This window comes from Phaseolus vulgaris, chromosome 5 (genome assembly GCF_000499845.2).
Source record: "Phaseolus vulgaris cultivar G19833 chromosome 5, P. vulgaris v2.0, whole genome shotgun sequence".
Lineage (NCBI taxonomy): Eukaryota > Viridiplantae > Streptophyta > Magnoliopsida > Fabales > Fabaceae > Phaseolus > Phaseolus vulgaris.
The window spans coordinates 6,869,040-6,882,800 of NC_023755.2; the positions used below are offsets into that span (position 1 = coordinate 6,869,040).

General features: G+C 33.4%; 1 pseudogene; it reads left to right on the forward strand.

Moving 5' to 3' along the window:
* Positions 1-9,087: 9,087 nt before the first annotated feature.
* Positions 9,088-13,462, forward strand: LOC137835008 (pentatricopeptide repeat-containing protein At1g20230-like; annotated as a pseudogene).
* The last annotated feature ends 299 nt before the right edge of the window (positions 13,463-13,761 follow it).

Sequence of the window (13,761 nt, forward strand, 5' to 3'; positions counted from 1 at the left end):
TTTAAATAATATTATTAATTGTAAGAACACCCAACAGTTAGTAACCATACCCTAATACCTACTAACCACACCACCTGCAGCTACTACCACATTCCAACAACAACTAAACACACCATCAAAGAGGCAAAGAGAACAACAACTACAACACATAGTTGATTATCAAAGCAGGATAATCGATTATCCCTAATTTTTTATACACATAATCAATTATGTGAGTAGTTGTAATTCAAGCATAATTAATTATCCCTACTTTTTTTATACACATAATTTATTAAGTCAGTAGTGTAGTTCAAGCATAATCGATTATCCCTATTTTTTATACACATAATTGATTATGTGAGTAGTGTAATTCAAGCATAATCGATTATCCTCACTTTTTTATACACATAATCAATTATGTGAGTAATTGTAATTCAAACGTAATCGATTATCTCTAGTTTTTTTATACACATAATCAATTATGTGTGTAGTTGTTCTTCAAGCATAATCGATTATGCACTAAATTTTAGCATGTGACATGTTTCATGTAAGGGAAAATGGAAAATGTTCAACATCCTACGTGACTTTCCTTTCAATCTTTGTATCTCAGGGGGAGAGAAATCATTGTTCACGCGGATTCACTCTCCTCCCTTTCCATGTACAACCCTTAATCCAAACTGTGGATATCCCCCAGATTCATCTTCCTCGGCAATAGAAAGCAGTAGAAGCCTTAAAACAAACACAAACTTAATTAATTTGGTGGAGTTGTCACTTGCATGCATGGAAAAGTGATTTGAGAGAAATTCCATTCAAGTTGGACACGCGTCTTTGAATCCTCTTATCACATGCAGTAGCATCTTTTAAATTGGAAATTGGAAATTGACTCGTAATTTGCATTGTTCAATTCGCTTTAAGATTTGGTGTTGATTGCAAATCACATGTAGTGGAGTACAGGGTTTTGATTAATAAAAGCTTTGAATACTCTTGAGCGGGCAACCGTGATTTGATGATTGGTGAAATTGGTGGAGCTATAGTACGTAAAAGCAAAAATGAAGGTGCAGAGGAATTTAACAAATAATGCAATTTAACTTTTATGCTTTGAGAACTCGAATACATCAATCTTTGTCAATCTTTAGGTGTTTTTTTTTTAGTTTTACTTTCCTTAATCTTTAGGTGTTTTTTTCTAGTTTTACTTTCCTTAATCTTTAGGTGTTTTTTTTAGTTTTACCTTCCTTACTACGGTAAAAATGCTTTTACACAACGGTTCTTAAAGTCCTCAAACAGTGGTTTTAGAATCATAGTTTATGAGCATGTTGTCTATAAAATTTTGAATTATAGACTACAAGTAAACAACCATGGTCTATAAAACAACTATAGGCATAGTTATAAATAAAATCAGTGTCTATATTATAAGTGAAATAAAAACAGAGAAGACCCAGAGGAGGGTATAGGTAGCAGTTATGGACAAAACCGTCGCCAATAAATACCCTTTTTTGAGTCTTCTATGTTTACCTACATGGAGTCATCATAGAATACGATTATATCTAAAATTGTAGTCTATGATCCTCTATAGACAGTGATTTTGTCGATAACCACTGCCTATACCTTCAAGATCACAAGCTGAAACACTTTATTTCAACAACACACTAACTTCTAGAAACTCTATCAAGAAGTACAAACACAAACACTTTTACAAAAAGAAAAAGTTTAGGAAGCAAAACACCTTGATTCCAGATACAAGAGTTCGAACCAGAACCCTCACAGTTGCAACATTTGACAAAACCTTGAATCTCAAGCCAAAGGCACCAACACAAGAGCACTAAGAAAACCTTAAAAAAAAACTAAAAAACTCACTTCAAAATATCAATGAAAGCACTTGAAAATTGTATGCAACAATAAGGTCATCAATGTAAACCAATTTCTTATTTCTTTCTGGACTTGGTTTTCGACTCGATTGCTACAAAATAAATAATATTTTCATTAAATTAATATAATACATAAATATAAATTAATAATTACAAATTAATTTTTTACCGGGATTTCAGGAATATGTCGAAATAGGTGTCTGGGCATGGTTATGAATGTCTGAAATGCCTCAACAACAGTAGTGACCTCATCAGTAGGCAGAGGAACATGATCATCATCAATTGAACTTTCTCTACTATGACCTTTACCACATTAGAGGGCGAACCACATTATGTAAGGTAGTGGCCCCGTCAAAGGCTTTCCCTAAGACAACCACCCGAGGAGTGAATGAACCCTCTACAAGTAACTCACATTGGGTTATCTCGCCAATGTCTTTCCCTGATCCTGTAGGAACTGCACAACTCCCCTTTGTGTTACTGAGAGTTGGAGCCACATGCGGTTAGATAAGGGCCATCTGTTGTGATAGACTTAAGGTCTAGAGTTACTCCTAAAACTCTTGCCTCAACTATTGAATCAATCGCTCAGTAACTTGTTGAGTTACCCTCTGAGTGACCTTGTCGGTCACGTCCTCTGTCACCTGTTCGGTGATCTAATGTCGTAATTGACTTATCACTTTTTAGCTAGGCTCAAAAGAGGATGAATGTCGTGGTGCAGTTCTAAAAAACTGGAAAATGCCAACCCATGTTCTTGTAGCATGCACATGGTCAGGGTGTTCAGGTCGTCCAATAATTGCAAAGAGTATATCTTCATGACTATGGGGAACAAAATTACCTTGAGAGCTTTGCTCAACCAAGGATTCCTGCAAGGCTTCAAAATTATATAAGTTTTTCATATAACTAATACCATAAAATATGAAAACAAGAAAATAACTTACAATTTTTTCTAAGACTATTCGTGATTTCTCAAAACTATATGCACCTGAACTTTTGACACGAGCTTGCTTCCATTTTCGGTGGTGGGTTGGTGGTGATGGAGGTTGAATGACCCCTGTATCATCCTCAGAAGTAATTCTCGGCCGTGATTTCTCCTTCTTCTTTATCATAGCTTCTTGAAGCTTACGATAAACCCCAAGACAGTAGGTGAGAGGTCACATTCTGAACTGCTATGTCCTGAGCATTTTTCCAAACACATTGTGACAAATGGAACAAACAAATTGAATTAGATAATAATAAATAATTTCAACTATGATCAATATATAAAATGAATAACTAATTGTACTTATCGTCCATTGGTCAGCTTCACGACTTTCAATAAATATACATCTAATCAAGATTGACATACTTTGGACAAAAACATATTTCAATGTTAGCTTTGACTTAAACTGACAAAATTTAATGGCAACCAAAGATAAAACCTTTGATTTGAAGGTCTCCACATTAGGGATATCAAAATGTGTGTACAAGAAAATACCATGAAGTTTTATTTCATGAATTAATATAAAAAATAAATATATGATAACAATAATAATGTATACATTACCAACATATCCTCTTAGATCATGGTCTGTTCGACCTCAGACACATGATCCCACAAAGGTATTAAGATGAGGATCTTCTCACATGCCAATACTCTAAGATTGTTGTTCAACATATCAACATTAAGACCAAATTCCATACTAGTAATCATGTTTATAGTGAGTGGTGTCATGTGACCACTAGCACATTTTAATATGTAACATAATAAATGTTTTCAATTCGAGTACTTTCTATTTGAGAAAATTCAGTTTTCACGTATATTAAATTTTTTTAAGTGAAATCAATTGGTTGTTTCGATTTTTTAAAGGGTTGATTTTACTTAATTGCACCCTGTTGTTAAAAACTGTTTATGATAAATCTCTATAAAAGGGTATGCTTTATTTTAGAAAAAAAAATTCTCATACAACTTACATTTTCATATCTGTGAGAGCCTTTGTATGAAAAGTTTTTTTGAAAGAAATAATCTTAGAAAGATCTTTGAGTTTTCTTGAAGCTAAATCTTCATCATCTAGATAAAGTTCAAAGATATTTTATTGCAACTGTGAATTGGAGAAGTCCTGTTGTATTTCTCGATTCACGGTCAAATTTTATTCGCTCCCTTAGATACTATTTTGTATTTTTGTAATTGTTGGGGCCATGATAGGTTTTCTTGGTGTGTATCACTGCTGTGACAGGGTGTTAGAGTGAGTAGTTTTGTTCTTATAGTGTTCAAGAACTATTTTTGTATTTCTTGTAAAAGAATTGTGTTGTTTTAGTGAGATCCACTTTGATGTGAGGTGGGACTAGAGTAGCTCTGTTCTGAGTGAACCAATATAAAAACTTTTTTTATTATGTTTTCTTTATCATTGCTTTATATTTTTTCTGCATAATATTTTGTACTGGTATAATCATTTGGTTGTTTGTAAAAATCAATATGTGGTTTTTTGTTCTCTATAGACTAATTTGATTCTTTGTAATAACTAAAACAATTGTGATAAGCAATATTGAGTTTTACATTGAATATTAATATATTCTGTATCAATTTGTATTTGTTACTGATTAAACAAGATAAATTGAAACAAAGGTTTTCTTAAAAACATTGTTTGATATATCTGAATTTTGCACTTATCATGTAATCTGTAAAAATCTCTTTTATGTAATTCTTAATCAGAAAAAAAAATCAGTTAATTCCAAAAATAATAAGTTGAAATTAGTTCAGAAATTTGTTTCTTTGAAATAGATTTAGATCTTTTTAAAAAAAATTTATGATTTACAATATTGTGTTTTAAGATCTGTGTATTAAAGATTTTAATCAATTGTTTTTAATAAAACAAATTCATTATTTTTTATCTATGTACTTCAACTATAAAATCAATATGTTGTTTTAAAAAACAATTTGTTAAAGTTTTGTTTGAATTGTTGTAAACAATTATTTGCGAAAATCTTTCTTCTATGTACAATTCACCCCCTCTTGAACTTAACTTTCCCTCGTTTCAATACATTCATGCACCTTCAATTGGTATCATAGCTAACCTCAAGGGATAGTTCTTAGCAGGACTTGAGGTAATCCTGGTGAACTCAATGGAGTTTGAGACAAGAACCATTAACATGCAACCTTTATTCAAAGGAGAAAAGTATAAACTGTGGAAAGTGAAAATGATTGATTTCTTGAAATACATGGATGAAGATATGTCGGTTATTATTGAAGAAGGTATTTCTTCTCTACTTAGCTCCTATGGAGAATTTTGGAATGAACATGAAAAGAACAAATATGAACTCAATACCAAAGCTAGGCATATTCTTATGTGTGCATTGTTTAAAGAAAAACTATCCAATGTTATTGCCTTAAGTGTGAAAGAAATGTGGGAGACTATTTCTCTATCTCATAGAGAATCAAAAGGAGATTCAAACTCGTCTGACTCCAAGATTGATCACATTTGCTTCATGGAAGACACCACAGAAAACCTAACATCAAAAGAATTTGATGAGGTGATACATGATAATACTATCGCAAATTCCTTTGAAAACTTCGTTGTTGATAACTCCAGTGAAGAGGTAAATTTCCTTAACTTATGCTTTGATGGCCTTCTTCTTCTTGCATTGTGTTGTTTCTTGACTTTTGATGGAGATTGGAATGGAGGAAGGTTGCAAAAACTTAGATGAATTCAATGGTAAGTTGGGTGTGATCAATCTTAAAGGAGAAAACAATATATACAAGCTTAAGTTGGCTTAAATTTTTACTTATGGTAATTTGAATTTGTCTCAGGTTACGAGAGCATATTTTCTAAAGAAATATAATCAAAGTGTTGCTCTTTATAAATCTTCGTCTATTTGACTTGACATTAATGATTATCATGATTGTGTTTTTCAAAATTTTAAATGAATCATTGGTAATGTATAATTTGGTAATTTCTAGAATGATGCTTGACTTTTTGATATTTCTATGCCTTAGCATATTAGCATTCCAAAAACCCTTAGATGTTAGTGTAGGTCTAAGGTTTATGATGTTTGGAATGGCATTGGTTGGTACATACCAAATTCTTTAAGAAATATTAAAGATATATTAACAACATCAATTTTATAGTTATTATTAATTAGGTTGAGGAACCTGTTTGGATGATGAATGATTCTATTTTACTCAATATGAAGTCTGCTTCTACCATTATTCATACCAATTCTATTTCTCATTATTGAGGGAAAATTATTTGGTATAAATCTCTCATAAACTAAATCGTTAGTTTTTTTTTTTGAAGTTGTTGCTTAATTATTTACTATTTAATGAACATTTTCATATGGCATTAGTTTATCTTCCAAATCCAAATTATTCAATCATCACAAGGCAAGTTTGATTCATCTCTTTTATGAATGCATTTTTTTCTACCAATATTTGGGCTGGTCAAATCATGTTTTTCCTTATTTGTCTTGGTCTTCTGTTAATGATATTTTGTCTTTCTTGTCTGAAAGAACTAGCCATATTATTTATACATTAGGTTTCTTGCTACCACCTTCGTTCTTTCAATCATTTGGAAAATCTAGAAATCATGAGATTTGAAAAACTTATCCTTTTTCAGTCGACGCTTCATTTGGTCTAGTGAAATATTCATATGGCAAGTGAAAAATCTTTTAATCCTATGCATAATGATATAATTGACCTTTGCATTTTGAAGTTTTTCAATGTTCAGACTAAAAATTTCGGTATGAGAGTTTGAAAGGTAGATTGGTTTATGTCTAGAGTTAGCTGGTAAAGGTTGTGTTGCCAAAGGTTGTCTCGGTCACATGTGATGGTACCTTTAGAGGTAGTAGAGGATAGTTGGTTAGAGGATTTATGTCCTATCAAGGCATGAAGCCCTCTATTGATGTTGAGTTTATGGTTGTCATCGTCGTAATAAAGATCTTTATATTTAAAAACTATAGATGAGTTTGGCTTGAATGTGACTCCTCTTTAGTTTGACATACTTTCCAAAATTTTGGTATTGTTCCGGGAAGGTTGAAAGCTCATTGGTAAAAACTTTTAACACTTCTTAAGTTATGAGTTTTTAAGTCTCCCATATATATTTCGTTTGAGTAAATATGTTGATGGTTTTGCTAACATTGATCTTATTAATATATTGGATTATCTTTGGTTTGATTCTTTACCTTCCAATGTTCATTTTGATCTTTTTAAAAATCATTTAAACCTCTTAAAGTTTAGGTTTTGTTAATTGTTTGAAGGGTAATTACTATTTTCACGAGTTTGGTTTGATCCTTCCTGCTTTTATTTTTATTTTCTTTCTTACTTTTATGGATTATATCATTGATAAAACTTTAAAGTGTAAACCTATTTAAAATGTTAAAATTTTATAGTAATACTCAACAAAGTTACAAATATTTTCACTATACTATTAAAAGATAGTAGTTGAATTATTTTACAAAATAAAAATATGTATATATAATATAAACTTAATTTAAAAAGAACAATAAAAAATTAAAATAAAATATACCAAATTTTTAGTTTTTTAACATCATTCTCTAGTTTTTTAACATCATTCTCAATTTTTTAGTTTTTTAACATCATTCTCTAATATTATAATTAATCTCTCAATTGTCATATGAATCAGAAATGCCACACAAATGAAACAACAAACACAGAAACATCAGTGATAGGGACTTCTTTTTGTTAGAATAGTTTATAAGTCTAGTTATATATAATGAGTATTGTTCTTGTCGGTTGACTCAGCCGCTGTTGACTTCAGAGGTAGATGGTGACTCCTCCTATTTTTGGTGGTTTCTGCTCTCTCCTCAAGTGATTGAGAGTGGCTCCGTTGAAACAGAGGGGACCCTACCTGTTGATTGCACTCCGACGATCAAGTTAGTACTGGGCTAAGAAACAATAAGTATGCAAAACTGTTTCAGTCTTAGAAACGACGTACCTTTCTAGGGTTCTTACCACCCTTTTTATAGGTTGTATCTAGGTCAACTTCCCTGTCCCACGAGGATTTTTCCTTAAGTGGAATTAGGGTTACTAGCAAGGCGTCCTGTTGCGCGTTGTACAATCTTAGCGCAGCCGCCGCACATGACTTCCCTCTTATGGAGTGCAAAATCTTAACAGTACGCCCACCAGGGTACCAACTCATGCACCAGCGCTGCGGGCCATCTATTCAACATGTGCCCTAATTATTCACGTGTCATGCATGCAATCTTTCCCTAGAAACCCTAACCCTTATGGGCCTTAGCGCCTCTAGGGAATACTTACTTGTGCTAGACCTGAACGTATTATACACACCACAAGCATGAACCCTCCTGAGATTTAGGTCTCTCTTATATCTGGATGATAACTCATTATTATTTCTAGGGCCCACTTACATGGTCCATCATCGTGACCAGACCATCGATGTTCGATGTCAATGTCTGATGCCGATCTTTGACGCTGATGTCTGAGGTTTGACCAGTACAAATATCTAGACAAATTTAAAATTGAGAAAAAAAATTAATTTACAATTTTACAAAATCTAGTTATATATAATGAGTATCTAGACCATAGTGATAAAAAAAATTAAGTATATAATGATATGATAATTAGAAAAAAAAGTAGTTTTTAATTTTATTATTTTTATTTTGACAAAAATTAATCTCTAAAATAAATTAAAAGGGACTAAAACATTATTTCTAATTAATGAGATTAAAAAATTGTCTTTAAATAAACAAGTATTTTTTATAATCACTATTTACTACATTTTTTCACCACATGATGTCCCACAATTTTGAGAGTGGAGTGAATAATTATTCAATAACAAAAGTAAACAAATTATATTTTACAAATTAATCTAAGTATACAGCAAATAAAACTATTTTGTCAATAATAAATATTTTAACTCTTTAGACGAAACTTAAATAATATCTAGCAAAAATACTTAACATTTTTATGACATTAAAATATGTATAATTTAATTATTTTTAGGAATAATTAATTAAAAAACTATACAATTTTAAAAAAATATTTATAATTTTATAAAAATAGTATTAAAAACTATATTGTCGTTATATTTAAAAGAAAAAGTTACTTAACTTTTTTAAAATAAAAAACTATTCAATTATTTCATTAAATAATTATTTATTTATTTATTTATTAGATGATACAATTATCCATCTAAAAGATAACATCAAAGGAAATTACTAAATATGTATTTTCTTTATTATATAATAGTATAGATAATGGTATAGATGATTATTTTCTTTATATATTTTTCAGCATTACAATTATATCTTTACTTAACCCGACCCGACCCATGAACAGAGTTAGGGTAAATACAGAAAATAGTTTTTATCGCCGCCGACGGTTTCATTTTGAACAATCATCTTCTGCCCAAAGTCGACGCCTTTGAGAGAATTCTTCAATATGAGATCTAAGGTTAAACGTATTTCCTTTCATCATGTTTATTTTACTGTGAAATGGTCTATGATATTCGCAGCTTTTTTGTTGTATTTGATTTGAAGGAATTCGACTGTTTGATTGTAGAAATTGAAAAGGGGATATTGTTTGTTGGTTTTGGTTTTTCGCAAGTGCCTTCTTGGGTAGTGGTGGCGGCTGATTTTCTGACCACCGCCACCACGAGGCGTTGGCGATGCGGATTTTCCATTTGTTATCTCTCTCTGTCACCACTGCCACCGACCGCCGCCACTGACCGCCGCCGCCACCGACTGCCGCCGCCGCCGATTATTATTATTTGAATCTTTAGACATAATATAATTTTTAGTTTTGACTGTCTATTTCATTATATATATATATATATATATATATATATATATATTATATTATATTCTTTCGACCACAATGCGTCCGTTAGAACTCGACATTGCGGTGCGGTACTTTATAACTCCATAAAGGATTTTTGTGGTCTCTTATATGATCCGTTATTCGATAACACTGAGGTAGATTTGAATCACACTTATCTCTTGAGGTAAAACATAAATGCTTTTTACCTTTTCAGTCCTTTATTTTTCAAAGCTGGTCTGATTCAGTTTATATATGATTTTTTCATCGGAAATTGTCTGAATTTTATATAACTATTTGTATCTTATTTCCCCAAACCAGACATTGGGCTTGTGTATCCAGGCAGCTGTCTTACTAGGTGGTTCACTGGAGATTAATATTACAAATATTACAGGTAAGCATTTTCATTGACTTCAGAAATAAATTCATTATTGATTAAGGCAGTTGGTCACTTGCTTTCATAAAACTTGAAAATCCCAACTAATGCTTGAATTTTATTCGTCAATTTGATGCTAACTAGTTTTGTTTCTTACAATTGTGCATGTATTATTTATATGGATTCATTCGTTGTTTGTTACTTGTAAATTGAGATCGTTGTGTGGAGACATTACTTGTAATTGTTTTGCGTTGCCCTTTTGTATCAGTGAACGAAAGAGCGCATGAGGTGGAAGCGCCGAGAGATGAGTAGGTGCTTGAGCAGGAGTTAGATGAGTGGTTCATGACATTTTGGGTTGTTATGGCTCGAATGATCATGGGGGTGTTGGGAGGGAGGGAGTCGTATCTCACGATTCAGTTTAAGATTACTGCATTAAGACTGTTGTCATGCTGATTGTTTGTAAGGAATCTAATTATGTACTTTTTTTGTATTTCCTTCCTATCTTCATGGCATTTTGGGTTGTTATTGGCCCGAATGATCATGACTCAGTTTACATTACTACATTAAGACTATTAAGTTGTTATGGTTTTTTTGTATACGTCCTGGTTTACTCGAATATTCAATCAAAATTACAACCTAATCAAATTAATTCCTTGAAGTTGAATTGCATACAAAGCCTTTCAACAGTACTTTGGCTCAGAACCTCTTTCCCACACAACTCTTTCAACAGGTCTGCTGCTATATCTGTCTCCTCTTCAAAAGCAAGCCCTCCAACCAGAATGGTATAGGTATTCTCATTAGGCACACATCCTTTGTTAACCATCATCTGAAATATCTCTATTGACATGTCTGTTCTCCAAGCTTTGCAAAATCCAAGTATAAGTGCTTTATAGTTATCAATATTAAGAATGTCGTCATTTTCTTCCAAAATCCTGAATATCTTATCTAGCATTCCTTCCCTACACATTCCTCTCATCATAGATGAATAGGTAAGAAATCTGGAGTAAATCCATTCTTTGTCATTTCGTATAACATCTGAAAGGCTGCATGTGTTCCCTTTCCTACACAGGCTTGCTATCACGTTTTTGTAAAATTCATGCATAGGATTGCTCTATTTATTACCATCTCTACAAGAAGTTCGTTCGCATCCTCCCATCTCTCTTCATAGCACAAACTCCTCAGCAAAATGTTGTAACTCACAGCACTAGGAGTGAATCCTTTTGCAGGCAATTCCCTGAAAAGCCTTATAGCATCTTCAGTTCTCTCTTCCTTGCACAATATCCTCGTAGTTTTTTTTCTGCAGAAATTTGTTTTAAGAAGAAATTACCTTTTCAAAATAAAGAAAGGAGCTTAATAATTGAAGAATATTAGAAACGATTTAAATTTATCGATCCGCGAGGGCTGAATCCGAATACAAAAATTTGCCTGCATTTGCTCTGTGATGAAGTTTTAAGTGTGTAGTTGTAGTATTTGCTCTGTTTTGCTACCTATGTTCAGTATTCACACTCATAAAACACTCAATCCTCCTCCTTGTGGAAGCAGCCACCTTCAAAAAGAGGTGGCTCCGTCTGTGCCCACTAACCTCCCATCTCACTTGGGTCACAGACTCGTCAATGCAGCTTTGAATGTCGGTGATTTCAATGCACAACTGTTTGCTAATATTCCTCAACCAGACCCGACCACTTGTTATACATTAATTTCTGCTCTCACTACTTGTGGACTTCCACATGAGGCCATCTATGCTTCGCTTTGGGCACGTGGGATCAAAACCCAAAACTCGTTGTTTCTTGCTGTTGCCAAGGCCTCTGGTGCGCCTCTCGTGATGTCTTGGGAGTCAAGGAGGTTCATGACAAAGCCATTCGATGTGGGATGATTTCTGATGTCTCTGGTGCCTCTGGTGTCTAGCATTTTGCCAGCGTGCTCGAAATTGAAAGATTTGAAGTCTGGAAGGGCTATTCATGGATTTGCAATGAGATATGAGATGATGGAAAATGTGTTTGTCTGCAGTGCTCTTGTGAGCATGTATGCTAAGTGTTAAACCAGCTAGACTAGTATTTGATTTGATGCCTCATCCAGATGTTGTGTCTTGGAATGGAGTTTTAACGGCATACTTCACAAACAAAGAATATGAGAAGGGTCTTGCCCTGTTTTCCCAAATGAGGAGCAAATGAATCAAAGCAGATGAAGCTACATGGAATGCTGTTATTGGGGGCTGCATGGAAAATGGGCAAACGGAGTAGGCAATGGAGATGCTTAGGAAGATGCAAAGCATGAGATTTATACCTAATCAAATTACAATTAGTAGTTTCTTACCGGCTTGCTCTATTTTTAGAAAGTTTGAGGATGGGCAAGGAGGTACATTGCTATGTCTTTAGGCATTGGTTAGTTTGGGACTTAACAACCCTAACGGCGGTGGTATACATGTATGTTAAATGTGGTGACTTGAATCTTTCAAGGAATGAATTTGGTATGATGCAAAAAAAAGATGTTTTTGCTTGGAACACGATGATAATTGCTAATGCAATGCATGGGAATGGAAAAGAAGTGCTTTTACTGTTTGAGAGCATGCTTCAGTCAGGGATGAGGCCCAATTCTGTTACTTTTACTGGTGTTCTGTCTGGTTGTAGCCACTCAAGGCTAGTAGAGAAAGGACTCCAAATCCTTAATTCAATGGGCAGGGATCACCCAGTAGAACCTGATGCTAATCACTATGCATGCATGGTTGATGTCTTTAGCCGTGCTGGTCGGCTTGATGAGGCATACGAGTTTATACAGAGAATCCCTATGGAGCCAACGGCCAGTGCTTGGGGAGCAGTTGTTGGTGCTTGTAGAGTTTATAAGAATGTGGAGTTGGCAAAAGTTTCAGCCAGTAAATTATTTGAGATTGAACCCAACAACCCTGGAAATTATGTTTCACTATTCAACATCCTTATCACAGCCAAATTGTGGAGTGAAGCTTCAAAAACCAGAATATTGATGAAAGAGAGAGGGATTACAAAAACTCCAGGTTGTAGTTGGCTTCAAATGGGAAATAGAGTTTACACTTTTGTTGTTGGAGACAAAAATAACATGGAGAGTGGTAAAATCTATGACTTTTTTGGACGAGTTAGATGAGAAAATGAAATTGGCTGGATATAAGCCTGACATTGACTATGTTCTGCAAGATGTTGACCAAGAGGAAAAAGCTGCGAGCCTTTGCAACCACAGTGAGAGGCTTGTTGTGGCATTTGGGATTCTTAATTTGAATGGACAGTCATCTATACGGATTTTAAGAATTTGGGAATTTGTGGTGACTGTCACAATGTCATTAAGTACATTTCTGGGGATGTTGGCGTGACAATCATCGTTAGAGACTCCTTGAAGCTTCATCACTTCAGAAATGGAAATTGTTCTTGGCAAGACTTGTGGTGATTATTTATTCAGTTCTATGAATAGAATAGAATAGACTGAATAAATATAAGTTGATTTATCCTTTTTTTTTTTGCTTTAATTGATATAAAACTTTCATCGTACTTAGATATGGAAAATAAGAAATTCATTTGTACAAAATCAGTGGAAGGGAAAGCATGGTGACAAAATTCATGAAATTATTTATTTTGAAACACCCCTTCCACCTTGTGCTAAAATGAAAAACAAAAAAAAAAAAAACTGGCAGCTGGGTACATTTGATGCATGGACATTACGAATTAAGCCAATAAAAAAAATCTGCCAATAATAACCCAATAGTACTGTTCATGCTAGTGTTAATCCTCAGCAAATTGCAGGTTGATAAGGTA